This window comes from Salvelinus fontinalis, chromosome 10 (genome assembly GCF_029448725.1).
Source record: "Salvelinus fontinalis isolate EN_2023a chromosome 10, ASM2944872v1, whole genome shotgun sequence".
NCBI classification, from domain to species: domain Eukaryota; kingdom Metazoa; phylum Chordata; class Actinopteri; order Salmoniformes; family Salmonidae; genus Salvelinus; species Salvelinus fontinalis.
The window spans coordinates 23,421,811-23,442,653 of record NC_074674.1 but is presented as its reverse complement, the minus strand read 5'-3'; positions in this window follow the sequence as shown (position 1 = coordinate 23,442,653).

Sequence of the window (20,843 nt, the reverse complement as noted above, 5' to 3'; positions counted from 1 at the left end):
TGTGCTAAGAGGTGTTGCTACAGTCCCTGGTTCAAATTCAGGCTGTATCACATCCGGCAGTGATTGGGAGTCCTATAGGACAGTTGGCCCAGCGTTGGCCGTCATTGTAAATCTGAATTTGTTCTTAACTGACTTGCCTAAATAAATAAATAAATATAACAAATGTGGATTTGTGAAGTGACGTGTAATTCCTATATGAATGATATATGAGTGAGGCTATCCAACAATTGGAACTTTTAAACATTCAGAATGACTGCCAAGGTAGGGAAGACAATTGAGACTAGCATCTTAACTGGAACTACAAACAGATTTGATTGTGTGTTTTTTATCTTTGTGTAGCATAAGATCAATCAATCAATGTATATGCAAAAACACAGATATTGAAAGAAACAATTCTAAAAACCAACCTGCTATAGAGCGTACTGGGAAATATGATAATGATGGGTGTGATTTTGAGTGTTTTACTCTACCGACCCATTTGGAAAAATATATTTATATATTTATATTTTCCGGATACATTGGCCAAATAATGTATTTTCTATGCATTTTTAAATGTATTTTAATGTGTGACATACATTTGTAAATGTATTTGCAATAAATATGGAAATAGGTTATGTGGCATTTTTTAAATATTTTACAATGTTTGGTGGGGGCAGAGTAAAAATTACACAATCACACTCACCTTTGGATATTAACAGCAACACTTGGGTTATTTTACACCACTAAGTGTTTATTGACCTCTTTACAGAGTTAATTTCATTCCTGAATCAACTCTAGAAACGTTACACTGAAAGATCTAGGCGACTAGGTAACACTGGCTAATTTGATGTGTACAAATATTCCTACATAGGTACAGTTTAAATCATTCACACACCTATAATTTTAAACTCTATAGGATCAAAGTTAAAACACTGAGGTAAACACTAATGCTCAGGCAATATTTAAAATAAATAAAATAAAACATCTCTAAAAAAGCTTCTTCAGATTCTTCCAAAAACGGTTCTTAGGATGAGAAAGTTTCAGGTTGAACCATTTGCTTTACAGAGAACCCTTTTGGAACCTTTTTCTAAGTACTAGCACCGACACAGAATTGCAAGGGTTACTTCAGTATACACTAAATATACGAAGGTATGAGGACACCCCTTCAAATTAGTGGATTCGGCTATTTCAGTCACACCCATTGCTGACAGGTGTATAAAATGTAGCATACGGACATGCAATCTCCATAGCCAAAGGCCCCTTAGTTCCAGTGAAGGGAAATCTTAACACTACAGCAATACAATTACATTCTAGACGACTCTCAAATCAAATCAAATCGCCGTTTATTTGTCACGTGCGCCGAATACAACAGGAGCAGACCTTACAGTGAAATGCTAACATACAGGCTGTAACCAATATTGCAAAAAAGGTGTTAGGTGAACAAAAGGTAAGTAAAGAAATAAAACAACAGTAAAAAGACAGGCTATATACAGTAGCGAGGTTATAAAAGTAGCGAGGCTACATACAGACACCGGTTAGTCAGGTTGATTGAGGGAGTATGTACATGTAGATATGTTTAAAGTGACTATGCATATATGATGAACAGAGAGTAGCAGTAGCATAAAAGAGGGGTTGGCGGGTGGTGGGTGGTGGGACACAATGCAGATAGCCCGGTTAGCCAATGTGCGGGAGCACTGGTTGGTCGGCCCAATTGAGGTAGTATGTACATGAATGTATAGTTAAAGTGACTATGCATACATGATAAACTCTGATAAACTCTGCTTACAACTTTGTGGCAACAGTTTGGGGAAGGCCCTTTCCTGTTTCATCATGACAATGCCCCCGTGCACAAAGCAAGGTCCATATAGAATATGGTTTGTCAGGATCGGTGTGGAAGAACTTGACTGGCCTGCACAGAGCCCTGAACTCAACCCCATTGAACACCTTTGGGATGAATTGGAACACCGACTGTGAGCCAGGCCTAATCGCCCAACATCAGTGCCCGACCTCAATAATGCTCTTGTGGCTGAATGGAAGTAAGTCCCCGCAGCAATGTTCCAGCATCTAGTGGAAAGCCTTCCCAGAAGAGTGGAGGGTGTTACAACAGCAAAGGGTGGACCAACTCCATATTAATGCCCATGAGCAGGTGTCCACATACTTTTGGTCATGTAGTGTATTCTGTTATGGCATGTAAATTGATTAATCAACCTTTGAGAGGGTAATTAAAAATGGCACTTATAGAGCACACATCAGAGCTGAGTGCCCTTCACTATGGGTGAGTAGGGATATCTGGGAGAGGTTTGCTTCTTGAAACACTAGATTAATAGGTTACCCTTTGACCCTCCATAGAAGTATTAGAATGCAAGCCAAGGTAAACATTATACTAGTTGTTTTTCCTATTTTGTTGCATTACAACCTGTAATTTAAATAGATTTTTATTTGGATTTCATGTAATGGACATACACAAAATATTCCAAATGTTGTGAAATGAAAAAAATAACTTGTTTCAATTTTTTTAACAGCAAACAGAAAAGTGGTGCGTGCATATGTATTCACCCGCTTTGCTATGAAGCCCCTAAATAAGATCTGGTGCAACCAATTACATTCAGAAGTCACATAATTAGTTAAATAAAGTCCACCTGTGTGCAATCTAAGTGTCACATGATCTGTCACATGATCTCAGTATATATACACCTGTTCTGATAGCCTCCAGAGTTTGTAACACCACTAAGCTAGGGGCACCACCAAGGAAGCAGCACCATGAAGACCAAGGAGCTCTCCAAACAGGTCAGGGACAAAGTTGTGGAGAAGTACAGATCAGGGTTGGGTTATAAAAAAAAAGAAACTTTGAACATCCCACGGAGCACCATTAAATTCATTATTAAAAAATGGAAAGAATATGGCACCACAACAAACTTGCCAAGAGAGGGCCAACCACCAAAACTCACAGACCAGGCAAGGAGGGCATTAATCAGAGAGGCAACAAAGAGAACAAAGATAACCCTGAAGGAGCTGCAAAGCTCCACAGAGGAGATTGGAGTATCTGTCCATAGGACCACTTTAAGCAATACACTCCACAGAGCTGGACTTTATGGAAGAGTGTCCAGAAAAAAGAAAAAAATAAGCAAACACGTTTGGTGTTTGTCGAAAGGCATGTGGGAGACTCCCCCAAACATATGGAAGAAGGTACTCTGGTCAGATGAGACTAAAATTGAGCTTTTTGGCCATCAAGGAAAATGCTATGTCTGGCGCAAACCCAACACCTCTCATCCCCACATTGAAGTATGGTGGTGGCAGCATCATGCTGTGGGCATGTTTTTCATCGGCAGGGACTGGGAAACTGGTCAGAATTGAAGGAATGATGGTGCTAAATACAGTCTCCAGAGATTTGAGACTGGGACGGAGGTTCACCTTCCACCAGGACAATGACCCTAAGCATACTGCCAAAGCAACACTTGAATGGTTTAAGGTTAAACATTTAAATATCTTGGAATGGCCTCATCAAAGCCCAGACCTCAATCCAATTGAGAATCTGTGGTATGACAAAGATTCCTGTACAACAGCGGAACCCAGCCAACTTGATGGAGCTGGATCAGTTTTGCCCTGAAGAATGAGCAAAAATCCCAGTGGCTAGATGTGCCAAGCTTATAAAGACATACCCCAAGAGACTTGCATCTGTAATTGCTGCAAAAGGTGGCACTACAAAGTATTGACTTTGGGGGGGTTGAATAGTTATGCACACTCAAGTCTTCTGGGGTTTTTTGCCTAATTTCTTGTTTGTTTCATGATTTAAAAAAATACGTGCATATTCAAAGTGGTAGGCATGTTGTGTAAATTAAATGACACATACCCCCAAAAATCTATTTTTATTCCAGGTTGTAAGGCAACAAAATAGGAAAAATGCCAACGGCGGTGAATACTTTTGCAAGCCACTGTACCACCCCTGTATCCTCCCTTAAAATAGTAATATTTTTTTAATTTCCTGAACAAATCCTGAAGCAGTTTGTCATAAAGTGTATTTTAGGTTATGTGATTGGCACTGGTAGAATGACCCTGGGAGTCAAGGACGTTGCCGACGTTGATCTCAACTGTGAATGGAACTCCTTAATCTCCCTCTTGACCTCAATTATACCTCCACCATGCATTGTGCAGAGCAGTGAAACTACCTCTGCTTCCTGTGTTTCTTTCAGAATAAAGACTTATGAATGTGTCTTTCCAATTTTGTCAGATGTCATGGAAAGATGTTTATACCATGAATCCTTCAGCAAGAAATAGAAAGTGAAAGATAGATACTGGTGAAAGATAATATTACCTTTGTTTAACTTTAAGAAACACTTCAAGTGCCAAAAGTCAACTCGACTTCTCTATTTTGGAGCGTTTTAGGGAAACTAACCTTATAGTCAAATTAATACTGTTCATGTAAAATAAAATATTGTGGCTGTACTACTACAGTCACAGTATGAGAGTGATCAAGATCTTACCACATTAATCTTGGGAAGCAGAGAATCTGAGAAGATTTAAAGGACCTCCCTTCATTTCTCCTCTGTTTTATACCCACCAGTCCACGCTTCCTGATAACGTTTTGCAAATTAAATGTTGGGAGTGAATTAAAAACAATGTCCACTGGATATTTCTAATCCACGAGACGAGACTGCTAAACAGCTACAGAAGAAAGTGACATTTTAGCAAAAACAAGACAAAAATATGTTGTGAGTAACAAGATGTGCAGAGAAAGGAAGAGGGGGGCTAGGTGTTGTGGCGGATCAAGCCACATACTGTATCTCAAAGCAAACAGGTAGCAAGCAGATGCAGGTCCCCCAGTGATTGTAGAGAATGTGTGTTCCTGTGTGTGTGTTTGTTTGTTTGTGGTGAATGTCCATGTGTGTGTGCGTGCATGTGTGGATAATAGGGGAGTGTGAGCGTGTGTGTTTGTATACGTGAGTGCAGGCTTGCTTTTGTGCGTGTGTGCACGCGTGTAAGTGCTTGTCTGTGCCTGTGTGTGTGAACGCTCACTCATTAACAGAGGGAGACATGCAGATAGATACGCAACCAATTTGAATTATCATGGTGACTGCTGCGCGCACCCTGCTGTTTGTTGAACTTCTGATAACCCTTATCGCTGACAAAGCTGAGCAATGAATCAACACCATGCTATTAACACTATGTTAAAGGAAAGATTTCTGTTCGCAGATGAATACCTTTGATGAATTTCAAAAGAAAAATACAGTGCCTTCAGAAATCATTCACACCCCATTGACTTTTTCCACATTTTGTTGTGTTACAAAGTGGGATTAAAATGGATTTAATTGTCATTTTTTGTCAACGATCCAAACAACACTCTGTAATGTCAATGTGTAAGAAAAATTTTAACATTTGTGAAAAATGTATGAAAATAAAACCGTCATTTATCTTTAAACACGTTTGAATCACCTTTGACAGCAATTACAGCTGTGAGTCTTTCTGGGTAAGTCTCTAAGAGGTTTCCACACCTGAAATGTGCAACATTTGCCAATTATTATTTTCAAAATTCTTCAAGCTCTGTCTAATTGGTTGTTGCTCGTTGCTAGACAACCATTTCCAAGTCTTGCCATAGATTTTCAAGTAGATTAAAGTCGAAGCTGTAACTCGGCCACTCAGGAATATTCACTGTCTTCTTGGTAAGCAACCAGTGTAGATTTGGCCTTGTGTTTTGGGTTATTGTCCTGCTGAAAGGTGAATTCACCTCCCACTGTCTGGTGGAAAGCAGATTTAACCAGGTTTTCCTATAGGACTGTGCTTAGCTCTATCCTTTTTCTTTTTATCCCAAAAAACTCCCCAGTCCTTGCCGATGGCAAGTATAAACATAACGTAATGCAGCCACCACCACACTTGAAAATATGAAAAGTGGTATGCAGTGATGTGTTGGATTTTCCCCAAACATAATGCTGTATATTCAGGACAAAAGTACATTTCTTTGTCACATTTTTTTTGCAGTATTACTTTAGTGCCTTATTGCAAAAAAGGATACATGTTTTGGAATATTTCTATTCTGTACAGACTTCCTTCTTTTCATTCTGTAATTTAGGTTAGTATTGTTGAGTGACTACAATGTTGTTGATCCTTCCTCAGTTTTCTCCTATCACAGCCATTTAACTCTGTAACTAGTTTAAAATAATCATTGATTGGCCTCATGGTGAAATCCCTGAGCGGTTTCCTTCCTCTCCGTCAACTGAGTTAGGAAGGACACCTGTATTTTCGTAATGACTAGGTGTATTGATGCACCATCCATAGTGTAATTAATAACTTCACCATGCTCAAAGGGATATTCAATGTCTGCTTTTTAAATATTTACCCATCTACCAATAGGTGCCCTTCTTTGTAGGGCATTGGAAAATCTCCCTGGTCTTTGTGGTTGAATCTGAGTTTGAAATGCACTGCTCGACTGAGGGACCTTACAGATAATGGTACTGTATGTGTGGGGTACAAAGATTGCGTAGTCATAATTATTTTTCTTACACACCATTATTGAATACAGTGTTAGTCCTTGGAATGTATTATTGTTACGCACATTTTTACTCCTGAAGTTATTTAGGCTTGCAATAACGAAAGGGTTGAATATTTATTGACTCAAGACATTTCAGCTTTTCAATGTTTATTAATTTGTAAAAATGTATAAAAACTTAATTCGACTTTCACATTATGGGGTTTTGTGTGTAGATCAGTGACACAAAATCAAAATTTAATCCATTTTAAAGTCAGGTCAAGTCAGGTCAAGGGTTGAATACTTTCTGAAGGCACTGTAAGTGGGTCTTGATTGTGAATTGGTATGACTCAAAAGTTCCACAACTATTCAGTGCATCAGAACAACACCATTGTGATCCATCAAACTTCTCTTACACCTCTGTTAAGTTTGTCTTGGAAATCATGTTTACTTTAAAGGGGAATGTATACCACCAATACCTTGTCACAACACAACTGATTGACTCAAACGCATTAAAAAGGAAAGAAATCCCCCAAATTAACTTTTAACAAGGCACACCTGTTAATTGAAATGAATTCCAGGTGACCACCTCATGAAGATGGTTGAGAGAATACCAAGAGTGTGCAAAGCTGTTGTCACGACGTTACCCTGCATTCAGGAGGAAAGTTATTAGAAGTCATGAACCATGATCTCACCAAGTATGACTGGTTCAGTGCTTAGAGAGTACTTCCGTTGTGAGGTTAGCTCCTCCGTGGATAACATAGCTATGAAATAGACTTCTTCATACCTACGGCCACTACAATAGTGGAAGACAATGACTTGTAGTAAAACCACTACAGACTGCAACAGCGATCACCAACTGGACATCTGCTGCCCAGCCCAGAGGGGAACCACAACGATGGTCCACAACCAGGACAACCCACGGTAATTGTTATGTTGGTTTGCAACGTGCAGTTTAATCGCAAGATCGAACCCAACAAGGGGGGACTGTCATGACGTTGCCCTGTCGGTGAGGTTAATGACCCCCATAAATACCTTTCCCCCTTTTCTCTCTCTACTCTACAGATTGGACTCTTGGAAAGCCCTTTGTTAACATAGAGAGAGTCTGGTAACATCAAAAGGTTGGGAACGGAACCATATTTCGGTAATCCAACCAGTTGAAAATATCCGTTGGTACTTAAAGAATATGATGTCAGATCAGTTGTCATCTGAGACATCATTACTGAGGATAGGACGACATAATGTCTTGGAAAATCTACACATTCTTGTTATCAGATTCACATGGAATTGCTGTGCAATTTAAATGTTTAAATATGAAACTCTTTGTGAAAAGATTAAATGTAATTTTAGCCTCTAAATGAGAGAATTGTTTTCATAAGTGAACTATGCTCACTCGGTGGACCCGCCCAGGCATTGGTTGTGAACTATGAAACACGCCCTTCTCTCCCTCACTACAAAAGCCCATTGATGAAAATCAACCTCTTGTGTTCCCGATGACGTGAGGACTGCTGTCCAAATGTTTAAAAGGGATAATATCAACTACAGAACTAAGCCAATCTCAGCGTGAGCTCTGGTTGCGAATGGTTGAACGACTACAACCTAACGAAATTAACATTGTGCTCCCGATGACATGAGGACTGATGTCCATCCATTTCAAAGGGCGAATTTCAATGTGGAGTTGACGATCGACACACTGGAAGGATGAATTTTGACTATACCAGCCAGAATATAGCATGAGCTTATAGTACGGCAACTTGGTATAAACTTTGACCTCTTATTCACGAAAGAAGTGATACATCCTGGGCGTCGAGTTATCAGCAGCAGCTGTGGACGTGCGTGGCCTGGGAAGGGACGGAGCATCTCTTCAGAACAACAGGATGCTACGTCGTATCCGTTCTACCACCAGACAACAGGGTACTAAAATGTATCCGTTCTACCATCAGACGACAGGGCTCTACAACGTATCCGTTCTACCATATAATTCAAAGGACAGGGGAGATCTCTGCTGGGCAACCCAGCCTTCCATCTTCGACCAATCTGTCGAAGCACAGCTCAGAGTAAATATATTTATTGCATTTTCCTTTTCCAAATGGGCAGTTATTTAGAATGCATAAGATTCTCTATTTACGATAGCATGGCTTCATAAGTTCCGATAGAGACCCAATCATTTTGTTCCTCAGTCTTCCCGCTCTTTCATACAACCCAACCCCCTTTCTTTGTGTAACCACCCGTCATATCGGTTTCGTCCACTAGGGACATTTTCTTTTATGACATAATTAGTCATCAATGTATGATCAATCCTGTGTATATGTTATTCTGTGTGAATGCAACAGCTCTATAAACATTCTTCCGTGGTGCCCCGAATTCCTAGTTAATTACATTTACATGTTAAGTAATCAGGTAATATTAATTAAAGAGAATTGATTTGATCAAATAGCATGTCATATATCACGTAATTCATAGTAAAGACACGACACTGTCATCAAAACAAAGGATGGCTACTTTGAAGAATTTGAAATATAAAATATATGTCACGCCCTGACTTTAGATATCTCTGTTTTTCTTTATATTTTGGTTAGGTCAGGGTGTGACTAGGGTGGGTACTCTCGTTTTTGTATGTCTAGGGATTTGTATGTCGTCTAGGGTTTTTGTATGTCATCCAGGGTTTTTGTATGTTGGCCTGAGACCCAATCAGAGACAGCTGTTTATCGTTGTCTCTGATTGGGGATCATATTTAGGTAGCCATTTTCCTTGTTTGTGTTGTGGGATCTTGTCTATGTGTAGTTGCCTGTCAGCACTATAGTGTATAGCTTCACGTTTGTTTGTTATTTTGTTCGGTGTTAATTCTTTTAATAAAGAAGAATGTACGCATACGATGCTGCGCCTTGGTCTCCTTCATACGACGATCGTGACAATATATTTTGATTTGTTGAACACATTTTGGCCACTACATGATTCCATATGTGTTATTTCATAGTTTCGATGTGTTCACTATTATTCTACAATGTATAAAATAGTAAAAAAATCTAATTAAAATAAACCCTTGAATGAGTAGGTGTGTCCAAACCTTTGACTGGTACTGTATGTTGTAACCATATCTGAACAATACATTTATTTTTTGCATCAATGATTGTGAAAGATGTCCTCAATGATCACACATGGGATAGAAGAAGAAAAAATGTTAATTGGTACATTTTGATGAATAATGCAAATGTATTGCCTAATTTTGAAACATGTGTCTTGCATTTTTTTGGGCTAACTGGTTGTTAAAATAATTATTTTTTATTGTTTTATTTCATCTTTATTTAACCAGGCAAGCTAGTTGAGAACAAGTTCTCATTTAAACTGCAAACTGGCCAAGATGAAGCAAAGCAGAGCGACACAAACAACAACACAGAGTTACACATGGAATAAACAAGCGTACAGTTAATAACACAATAGAAAAAAAAGTCTATATACAGTGTGCAAATGGCGTGAGGAGGTAAGGCAATAAATAGGCCATAGTAGCGAAGTAATTACAATTTAGCAGATTAACACTGGAGCGATAGATAAGCAGATGATGATGTGCAAGTAGAAATACTGGTGTGCAAAAGAGCAGAAAAGTAAATAAAAACAATATGGGGATGAGGTAGGTAGATTGGGTGGGCTATTAACAGATGGGCTATGTACAGCTGCAGCGATCGGTTAGCTGCTCAGATAGCTGATGTTTAAAGTGAGTGAGGGAAATATAAGTCTCCAGCTTCAGCGATTTTTGCAATTTGTTCCAGTCACTGGCAGCAGAGAACTGGAAGGAAAGGAGGCCAAAGGAAGTGTTGGCTTTGGGGATGACCAGTGAGATATACCTGCTGGAGCGCGTGCTACAGGTGGGTGTTGTTATCGTGACCAGTGAAATGATATAAGGCGGAGCTTTACCTAGCATAGACTTATAGATGACCTGGAACTAGTGGGTCTGGCGACGAATATGTAGCGAGGGCCAGCCGCCTAAAGCATACAGGTTGCAGTGGTGGGTGGTATAAGAGGCTTTGGTAACAAAACGGATGACACTGTGATAGACTGCATCCAGTTTGCTGAGTAAAGCATTGGAAGCTATTTTGTAGATGACACCGTCGAAGTCGAGGATCGGTAGGATAGTTAGTTTTACTAGGGTAAGTTTGGCAGCGTGAGTGGAGGAGGCTTTGTTGTGAAATAGAAAGCCGATTTGATTTTGGATTGGAGATGTTTGATATGAGTCTGGAAGGTTAGTTTACAGTCTAGCCAGACACCTAGGTATTTATAGTTGTCCACATATTCTAGGTCGGAACCGTCCAGAGTAGTGATGCTAGTCGGTCGGGCGGGTGCGGGCAGCGAACGTTTGAAAAGCATGCATTTGGTTTTACTAGCGTTTAAGAGCAGTTGGAGGCCACGGAAGGAGTGTTGTATGGCATTGAAGCTCGTTCGGAGGTTACTTAACACAGTGTCCAAAGAAGGGCCAAATGTATACAGAATGGTGTCATCTGCATAGAGGTGGGATCAGAGAATCACCCACAGCAAGAGCGACATCGTTGATATATACAGAGAAAAGAGTCGGCCCGAGAATTGAACCCTGTGGTACCCCCATAGAGACTGCCAGAGGTCCGGACAACAGGCCCCCCGAATTGACACACTGAACTCTGTCTGCGAAGTAGTTGGTGAACCAGGCGAGGCAGTCATTTGAGAAACAAAGGCTATTGAGTCTACCGATAAGAATAGGGTGATTGACTGAGTCGAAAGCCTTGGCCAGGTCAATGAAGACGGCTGCACAGTACTGTCTTTTATCGATGGCGGTTATGATATCGTTTAGTACCTTGAGCGTGGCTGAGGTGCACCCGTGACCATCTCGGAAACCGGATTGCACAGCAGAGATGGTACTGTGGGATTCGAAATGGTCAGTGATCTGTTTATTAACTTTGCTTTCGAAGACTTTAGAAAGGCAGGGCAGGATGGATATAATGTAGGTCTATAACAGCTTGGGTCTAGAGTGTCACCCCCTTTGAAGAGGGGGATGACCGCGGCAGCTTTCCAATCGTTAGGGATCTTGGACGATACGAAAGAGAGGTTGAACAAACTGGCAATAGGGGTTGCAACAATGGCGGAGGATCATTTTAGAAAGAGAGGGTCCACATTGTCTAGCCCAGCTGATTTGTACAGGTCCATGGTTTGCAGCTCTTTCAGAACATCTGCTATCTGGATTTGGTAGAAGGAGAAGCTTGGGAGGCTCGGGCTAGTAGCTGCGAGGGGTGTGGCGCTGTTGGCCGAGGTTGGGATAGCCAGGAGGAAAGCATGGCCAGCCTTAGAGAAATGCTTATTGAAATTTTAGCTTATCATGGATTTATCGGTGGTGACCGTGTTACCTAGCCTCAGTGCAGTGGGCAGCTGGGAGAAGGTGCTCTTGTTCTCCATGGACTTTACAGTGTCCCCAAACATTTTGGAGTTAGAGCTACAGGATGCAAATTTCTGTTTGAAAAAGCTAGCCTTTGCTTTCTTGACTGACTGTGTGTATTGATTCCTGACTTCCCTGAACAGTTGTATATCACAGAGACTTTTCAATGCTATTGCAGTCCACCACAGGATGTTTTTGTGCTGGTCAAGGGCAGTCAGGTCTGGAGTGAACCAAGGGCTATATCTTTTATTAGTTCTACATTTTTGAAAGGGGCATGCTTATTTAAGATGGTGAGGAACTTACTTTTAAAGAACGACCAGGCATCCTCGATTGACGGTATGAGGTCAATATCCTTCCAGGATACCCGGGCCAGGTCGATTAGAAAGGCCTGCTCGCAGAAGTATTTTAGGGAGCGTTTGACAGTGATGAGGGGTGGTCATTTGACCGCGGACCCATAGCAGATGCAGGCAATGAGGCAGTGATCGCTGAGATCCTGATTGGAAACAGCAGAGGAGTATTTGGAGGGCAAGTTGGTCAGGATAATATCTATGAAGGTGCCCATGTTTGCGGATTTATGGTTGTACCTGGTGGGTTCCTTGATAATTTGTGTGAGATTGAGGGCATCTAGCTTATATTGTAGGAGTGCTGAGGTGTTAAGCATATCCCAGTTTAGGTCACCTAACAAAACAAACTCTGAAGATAGATGAGGGGCAATCAAATCAAATCAAAGTGTATTTGTCACGTGCGCTGAATACAGCAGGTGTATACCTTACAGTGAAATGCTTACTTGCAGGCTCTAACCAATAGTGTGAAAAAAGGTGTGTGTGGGTAAGTAAAGAAATAAAACAGTAAGAATTCATTTGAAAATAAGAGTAGCAAGGCTATATACAGACACCGGTTAGTCAGGCTTATTGAGGTAGTATGTACATGTAGGTATGGTTAAAGTGACTATGCATATATGATGAACAGAGAGTAGCAGTAGTGTGAAAGAGGGGTTGGCGGGAGGTGGGACACAATGCAGATAGCCCAGTTAGCCAATGTGCGGGAGCACTGGTTGGTCGGGCCAATTGAGGTAGTATGTACATGGATGTATGGTTAAAGTGACTATGCATATAAGATAAACAGAGAGTAGCAGCAGCGTAAAAGAGGGGTTGGGGGGGGCACACAATGTAAATAGTCCAGGTAACCATTGGTTACCTGTTCAGAAGTCTTTTGGCTTGGGGGAAAAAACTGTTGAAGCCTTTTTGTCCTAGACTTGGCACTCCGGTACCGCTTGCCATGCGGTAGTAGAGAGAACAGTCTGTGACTGGGGTCTTGACAATTTTTAGGGCCTTCCTCTGACAAAGCCTGGTGTAGAGGTCCTGGATGGCAGGCAGCTTTGCCCCAGTGATGTTTTGGGCCATACACACTACCCTCTAAAGTGCCTTGCGGTCAGAGTCCGAGCAATTGCCATACCAGGCAGGGGTGCAACCGGTCAGGATGCTCTCGGTGTTGCAGCTGTAGAACCTTTTGAGGATCTCAGGACCCATGCCAAATCTTTTTAGTTTCCTGAGGGGGAATAGGCTTTGTTGTGCCCTCTTCACGACTGTCTTGGTGTGTTTGCACCATTCTAGATTGTTGTTGATGTGGACACCAAGGAATTTGAAGCTCTCAACCTGCTCCACTACAGCCCCGTCGATGAGAATGGGGACGTGCTCGGTGCTCCTTTTCCTGTAGTCCACAATCATCTCCTTAGTCTTGGTTACGTTGAGGGATAGGTTGTTATTCTGGCACCACCCGGCCAGGTCTCTGACCTTCTCCCTGTAGGCTGTCTCGTCATTGTCGGTGATCAGGCCTACCACTGTTGTGTCGTCTGCAAACTTAATGATGGTGTTGGACTCGTGCCTGGCCATGCAGTCGTGGGTGAACAGGGAGTACTGGAGGGGACTGAGCACGCATCCCTGGGGAGCTCCAATGTTGAGGATCAGTGTGGTAGATGTGCTGCTACCTACCCTCACCACCTGGGGGCGACCCGTCAGGAAGTCCAGGATCCAGTTGCAGAGGGAGGTGTTTAGTCCCAGGTTCCTTAGCTTAGTGATGAACTTTGAGGGTACTATGGTGTTGAATGCTGAGCTGGAGTCAATTAATAGCATTCTCACATAGGTGTTCCTTTTGTCCAGGTGGGAAAGGGCAGTGTGGAGTGCAATAGAGATTGCATCATCTGTGGATCTGTTTGGGCGGTATACAAATTGGAGTGGGTCTAGGGATGTTGGTATTGCACTTATTGATAAAGCCAGTGACTGATGTGGTGTATTCCTGAATGTCATCAGAAGAATCCCGGAACATGTTCCAGTCTGTGATAGCAAAAAAGTCCTGTAGTTTAGCATCTGCTTCATCTGACCATTTTTTATAGACTGAGTCACTGGTGCTTCCTGCTTGAATTTTTGCTTGTAAGCAGGAATTAGGAGGATAGAGTTGTGGTCGGATTTACCAAATGGAGGGCAAGGGAGAGCTTTGTACGTGTCTCTGTGTGTGGAGTACAGGTGATCTAGATTTTTTTCACCTCTGGTTGCACATTTACATGTTGATAGAGATTTCGTAGAACTGATTTAAGTTCCCCTGCCTTAAAGTCTCTGACCACTAGGAGCGCCGCCTCTGGGTGAGTGGTTTCCTGTTTGCTTATTTCCTTATACAGCTGACTGAGTGCGGTCTTAGTGCCCGCATCTGATTGTGGTGGTAAATAAACAGCCACAAAAAGTATAGCTGAGAACTCTCTAGGCAAGTATTGTGGCTTGCAATTTATCACAATATACTCTACTTCAGGCGAGTAAAATCTAGAGACTTCCTTAGATTTCGTGCACCAGCTGTTGTTTACAAGTATGGACAGACCGCCCCCCCTCGCCTTACCGAAGTGTGCTGTTCTATCTTGCCGGTGCAGCGTGTATCCCGCTAGCTGAATATCCATGTCGTCATTCAGCCACGATTCCGTGAAACAAAGGATATTACAGTTTTTGATGTCCCGTTGGTAGGATATTCGTGATCGTACCTCGTCTAGTTTATAGTCCAATGATTCCACATTGGCGAGTAATATTGATGGTAACGGCAGCTTTCCTACTCGCCTTCTGCGGATCCGGACGAGGCATCCGGCTCTACATCCTCTGCGTCGCTTCCTTATGCGAATAATTGGGATGTCTGCCCTGTGGGGTGTTTGGAGAATATCGTGTGAGCCCTGCTTGTTGTTGTTGTTGAAGAAATCTTTGTCTAATCCGAGGTGAGTGATCGCTGTCCTGATATCCAGAAGCTCTTTTCTGCCGTAAGATATGGTTGCAGAAACATTATGTACAAAATAATTTACAAATATCGCAAAAAAAAACACATAATAGCACAATTGGTTAGGAGACCATAAAACAGCGGCCATCTCCTCCGTCGCCATTTTTGTTACATATAGTGTTACATATCAATTCACATATGGTGTTCAGGGCACAGCTGGGAGCTGAGGGGGGTCTAAAAAAATGTTTTAATTAGAAGCTCGAACTGTTTGTGCATAGACCTGGATAGTATGACAGAACTTTGCAAGCTATCTCTGCAGTAGATTGCAACTCCTCCCCCTTTGGCAGTTCAATCATGACAGAAAATGTTGTCATTGGGTATGGAAATCTCAGAATTTTTGTTGGCCTTCCTAAGCCAGGATTCAGACACGGCAAGGACATCAGGGTTGGCAGCGTGTGCTAGAGCAGTGAATAAAGCAAACTTAGGGAGGAGGGGTCTGATGTTAACATGCACGAAACTAAGACGTTTTCGATTACACAAGTCAACAAATGAGAGTGCCTGGGGACACGCAGGGCCTGGGAGTAGGATGAGGGTACGGCTAAAGGCTATCAAAACTGGTTGTCTAGTGCGTTGGGGACAGAGAATAAAAGGATCAGATTTCTGGCCGTGGTAGAATAGATTCCCGGCATAATGTTACACATTATGGGGTACGGGTACAGTGGAGGTAAGCTCAGGCACTGAGTTATACTGGTTATACTGAGTTATACTGGTTATACTGGGTGAGGTCACTGCATGTGTGGGAGGTGGGACAATGGAGGTATCTGAGGGATGTAGAGTGGGAGTAGGGGCTCCGCAGTAAACTAAAACAATGATAACTATCCTCAACAACAGTATACAAGGCAATCACAGATGTTAATTGGGAGAGCTAGCTAAGACAACAATGGGTAAGACAACAACAGCTAATCAGCTAAGAAAACAACAACAACAACAGGTAAAATGGCGATGAATGGGCTGAGAGGGTCGGTTAACTACACACAGGGCCTGAGTTCGAGGCTAGGGCCGACAGCAAAAAATAAACAAAGTGGAGTACCGTGATAAAGGAACAGCCCAGCAGACATCAGCTATGTAGCCAAGTGATCATAGGGTCCAGTGAACAGCAATAGATGGAACAGGGAGGCCGCGGGGTAGTCGTTACTATGCTAGCACGCGGGAGACACAGCGTTTAAAGTTAGCAAGGCCGGGGTAAGTAGAAGCATCTGCTCCAACGTCCGGCAAAGGCCGGTTAGGTGCACAGCGGATGGAATTACGTCTACGGACCAGTTGTGGTGGTACGGCGGGGCACCGTGTCGACAAAGGGTACGTGCCAGATGGGGAAAATGGTATTGTAGTTGTAGTAATTTAGTTTGCTAGCCAGAAGATGCGCCTTGCTCTATCGGGTGCTAGCTTCAGGGCAGGGGCGTTAGCCACTCGGTAGCAGCTAGCTAGCAACGATGATCCGATGCAAAGGTCCAGAGCTTATGGCAAGTATCCGGTGGAGTATTGGATTCTAGCCGTGTTGGGGGAAGAGTCCGGGAGGCATCGGCTGAGTAGCCGGATGATCACAGAGTAGACCGGGAGGTGGGCCTGGCTCAGGTCTAGCTTCGGGGCTGGGTCACTCGGTGGCAGCTAGCTAGCTGTGATGATCAGGAGTAATGGTCCAGGGTTTACGGCAGGAATCCGGCCTTGTAGTGGAGAAAAAAACAGTCCGAGGCTGGCAGGTATTATCCAGGCTAAAAAATGGCTGGTGCCTGTGCAGAAGGTAAAGGCCGTTAGCAGTGGCTAACAATGACTAAATAGCTAGTAGCTAATAAGCTGGTTAGCCTCTGATGGCTAGCCTCTGATGGAGGTTCTGGCTATAAGGTCAAACATTTTTTTTTATCGCGGATCCATTTCACATTGAGTGAGGCGAGTTACCGGAAGGTACATTTAATTTAAAAATGGAAAAGAGACTGAAAAATAAATTGAATTATAAACAAAAAAGACGAAAGATACAAAAAGTAAACGAGAGGACGACAAACTACGTCTGCACTGCTACGCCATTTTGGATTTTTTTTTAAACTAAATTGAGCAAATATCATATTGAATCCAATACAATAGATTATCAGTATCCCCCCAGGAGTCTTAACACGTTCGATACCAATGTATCTCAGAGAACTTATTTGACGAGCCTCCATGAAATGCGCAGCCACGGGATTTCTCTGGTCAAGAGTCCTGCTAATTCTCCTGTGTAATCTATCCTTGTTTTCAGAGCACGTTTAGTTTCTCCTACATACTGCAGCATAGACCACAAATACACTTGATCAGGTAAACAACATTTTGTGTGGAACATGTAATGATGCCCTGAATCTTAATGGGATTGCCCGTGATAGGTTGATTCAACATTGTGCATTTGCTTGTCAAGGTACACCGGGTACATTGGCCACATCTGTAATTACCATTGTCTACAGTAGGAAGGTGCTACGTCACCACCAGCCTTCACCACTTGAGGCGCAATTGTGCATTGAATCGTTTCCACACCATGCGTCATGTGCGTAATGGTCATGTGAGGTGAAATGTGTATATTTTGGGATGTCAGCACAAGGTCCATTGAAACGTAGTCAATAAAGCAGTGAATTGGGACCTTAAACAGTGTGAGGGCCTTCCAGTATTTCATTTTCAACCACATAAAATATGCATTCAAGACAAACTCAAATACTATCAGAAACTTGTCGGATCATTTTCACAGCTTTTCATTTCCTTTAAACCAGTCCAACTGATGTCATTTGGAAATCTCCCTGGTCCCTTAATGTCCTCACTCCGTGAGAAAACCAGAAATAAAGAGAACTTTACCCATGTCAACTAGACTGTTGCCATTATTCTGGCGAGCAAGGCTTTATTTAGGCTTTATGACTGGTTTTGTATATGCCACATTAAAAGGTAAGCGACAAATCTTTACTATTAGGCCCATAGAGATCATATTAAATGAATAGGGATTCTATATGTAATTCTCGGAACACCAAAAAAATTGTAAATTGCGTGCACACATAAGAGGTCCCCGTACCGGGAAGAAATTCAACTGACTTTTACCTCTTCTTACTCCCCTAGAATAAAAGCAACAACCCTACTACTGGGCTACTTAATCGAGACATTGAACACCTCCCTAGCTATTCCCTTAAGGGCTTTGTCTCAATGTAATTCTGTTTTTACTTTATTTGTTCGACTGCCGTAGCCTTGAGGCTAGCGGTAGCTCGTGCCAGAGAGAAGCCAGGACATGTTGGCTAAACGTTTCTATCACGTCTTCGGCATAATCGCTTTGTGTTCACAAGGACAGAGCGTTTGCAGATAACCCGCTGTGCTCGCCGTGTGGGTTTGCTGCCTTATCGAAATGGGTTTGGCTTTTTTCTCTCTCTCTCTCTCTCTCTCTCTGACACACACTCCTGTGGTGATACTTTCAGGAAGCACAGGAAGATCTAAAAAGCAGTATATTTTGAACATTATGATGCGATACCGTACATTTGCACTATAAACATGTGTCGTGTGTCTAAAGTGCATTACAGGTGTTGTCACAGGTGTTGGACATCCTCATTAGATCAAACCAATGCTTGTGTCAAGTTATATTGTCCCTATGAAGCCTGATGTACCCTTTCAAATTCACACTTCAAAATTGAATCCCATTTTCATATGGAGTTCAAAGCCATTTGTTCTTCCCACTTAGTGGTGTTTTTCTCCCATACAGTGTCTACTCAACTCATATACCCACTCTCTCTCTTTACATGTAGAGGTAAGCCAATACCGCTCACACAGTATTTATCGAACAAGCCTAACTTGCCGTCCTTGCATTGTAATAATTGAAAAAGACATTCACACATTCAGAGTGGTGGGGAGAGTGCTTTTTAATGGACTGTTAAATGGTGCAATAGAAGGCACATAAATTGTGGCCATAAAGAGACTCAAGGAGTAGAAATTAGAGGTCATATGATATCAAAGTAATTAAAAAAGGGCAAAGAAAGAAAATTGTTGCATCCTCTTGGTTTCAGTTTCTTACTCATAATGCAGTTCATAACAGTTACTCAAATTATTTTATTTTACACTGAACACAAATATAAATGCAACATGTAAAGTCTTGGTTGCATTTCTCATGAGCTGAAATAAAAGATCTCTGACATTTTTCATACGCACAAAAAGCTTATTTCTCAAGTTGTTTTTGTGCACAAATTTGTTTACATCCCTGTTGGTGAGCATTTCTCCTTTGCCAAGATAATCCATCCACCTGACAGGTGTGGCATATCAAGAAGCTGATAAAACAGCGTAATCATTACACAGGTGTCCTGAGGACAATAAAAGCAATAACAGGGGTAAATTTCGATCCCAAGGGGTAAAAGATCACATCATTTCGAAACCCTTTTTTTAATCCTTTTGAAATTTGGGACTTTGTCAAACAACTAGTTACTGACAAAGAAAACACTTAATTTACCATGATTTCTATGTTAAAATGGAGGAGTGATAAATAATCTCTCTTGTTGAGTTGTTTTCAGCACCAGTTGTGCTGAAAATGTGGACTCAATATTATCAATGGAAACAGGATGCAGCTGAGCTCAATTTCGAGACTCTCCCCAATTGTGATCGTGTCTCATCGCTGCAACTCCCCAACGGGCTCAGGAGAGGCGAAGGTGGAGTCATGCGTCCTACAAAACATGACCCTCCTAACCGCGCTCCTTAACACCCGCCAGCTTAACCCGGAAGCCAGCCACACAATGTGTCGGAGGAAACTGTTCAAACTGTTCAAACTGTTCAACTGGCTACCGAAGTCAGCCTGCAGGCACCGGCCCGCCACAAGGAGTCACTAGGGCACCGTCATATAGGACTCCCGGCCACGGCCGGTTGTGGCACAGCCCGGAAATGAACCCGGGTCTGTAGTAACGTCTCTAGCACTGCAATGCAGTGCCTTAGACAGCTGCATCACTCAGGAGGCCCAGATTAAAAAATTTAAAAAATATTTTTTTTACAATAAGGCTGTAATGTAACAAAATGTGGAAAAAGTCAAGGGGTCTGAATACTTTCTGAATGCAGCGTATATATACCCTAACCATTCAAAGGTTTGGGGTCACTTAGAAATGTCATTGTTTTTTAAAGAAAATCTTTTTTTTTGTCCATCAAAATACAGTGTAGACATTAGTCATGTGGTAAATGACTATTGTAGCTGCAAACAGCAGCTATATCTATATAGGCGTACAGAGGCCCATTATCAGCAACCACCACTCCTGTGTTCCAATGGCACATTGTGTTAGCTAATCCAAGTTTATCATTTAAAAGGCTAATTGATCATCAGAAAATCCTTTTGCAATTATGTTATCGCAGCTGAAAACTGTTGTCCTGATTAAAGAAGCAATAAAACTGGCCTTCTTTAGACTAGTTGAGTATCTGGAGCATCAGCATTTGTGGGTTCGATTACAGGCTCAAAATGGCCAGAAACAAAGAACTTTCTTCTGAAACTCGTCAGTCTATTTTTGTTCTGAGAAATTAAGGCTATTCCATGCGAGAAATTGCCAAGAAACTGAAGATCTCGTACAACGCTGTGTACTACTCCCTTCACAGAAAAGCGCAAACTGGCTCTCACCAGAATAGAAAGAGGAGTGGGAGGCCCCGGTGCACAACTGAGCAAGAGGATAAGTACATTAGAGTGTCTAGTTTGAGAAACAGACACCTCACAAGTCCTCAACTGGCAGCTTCATTAACTTC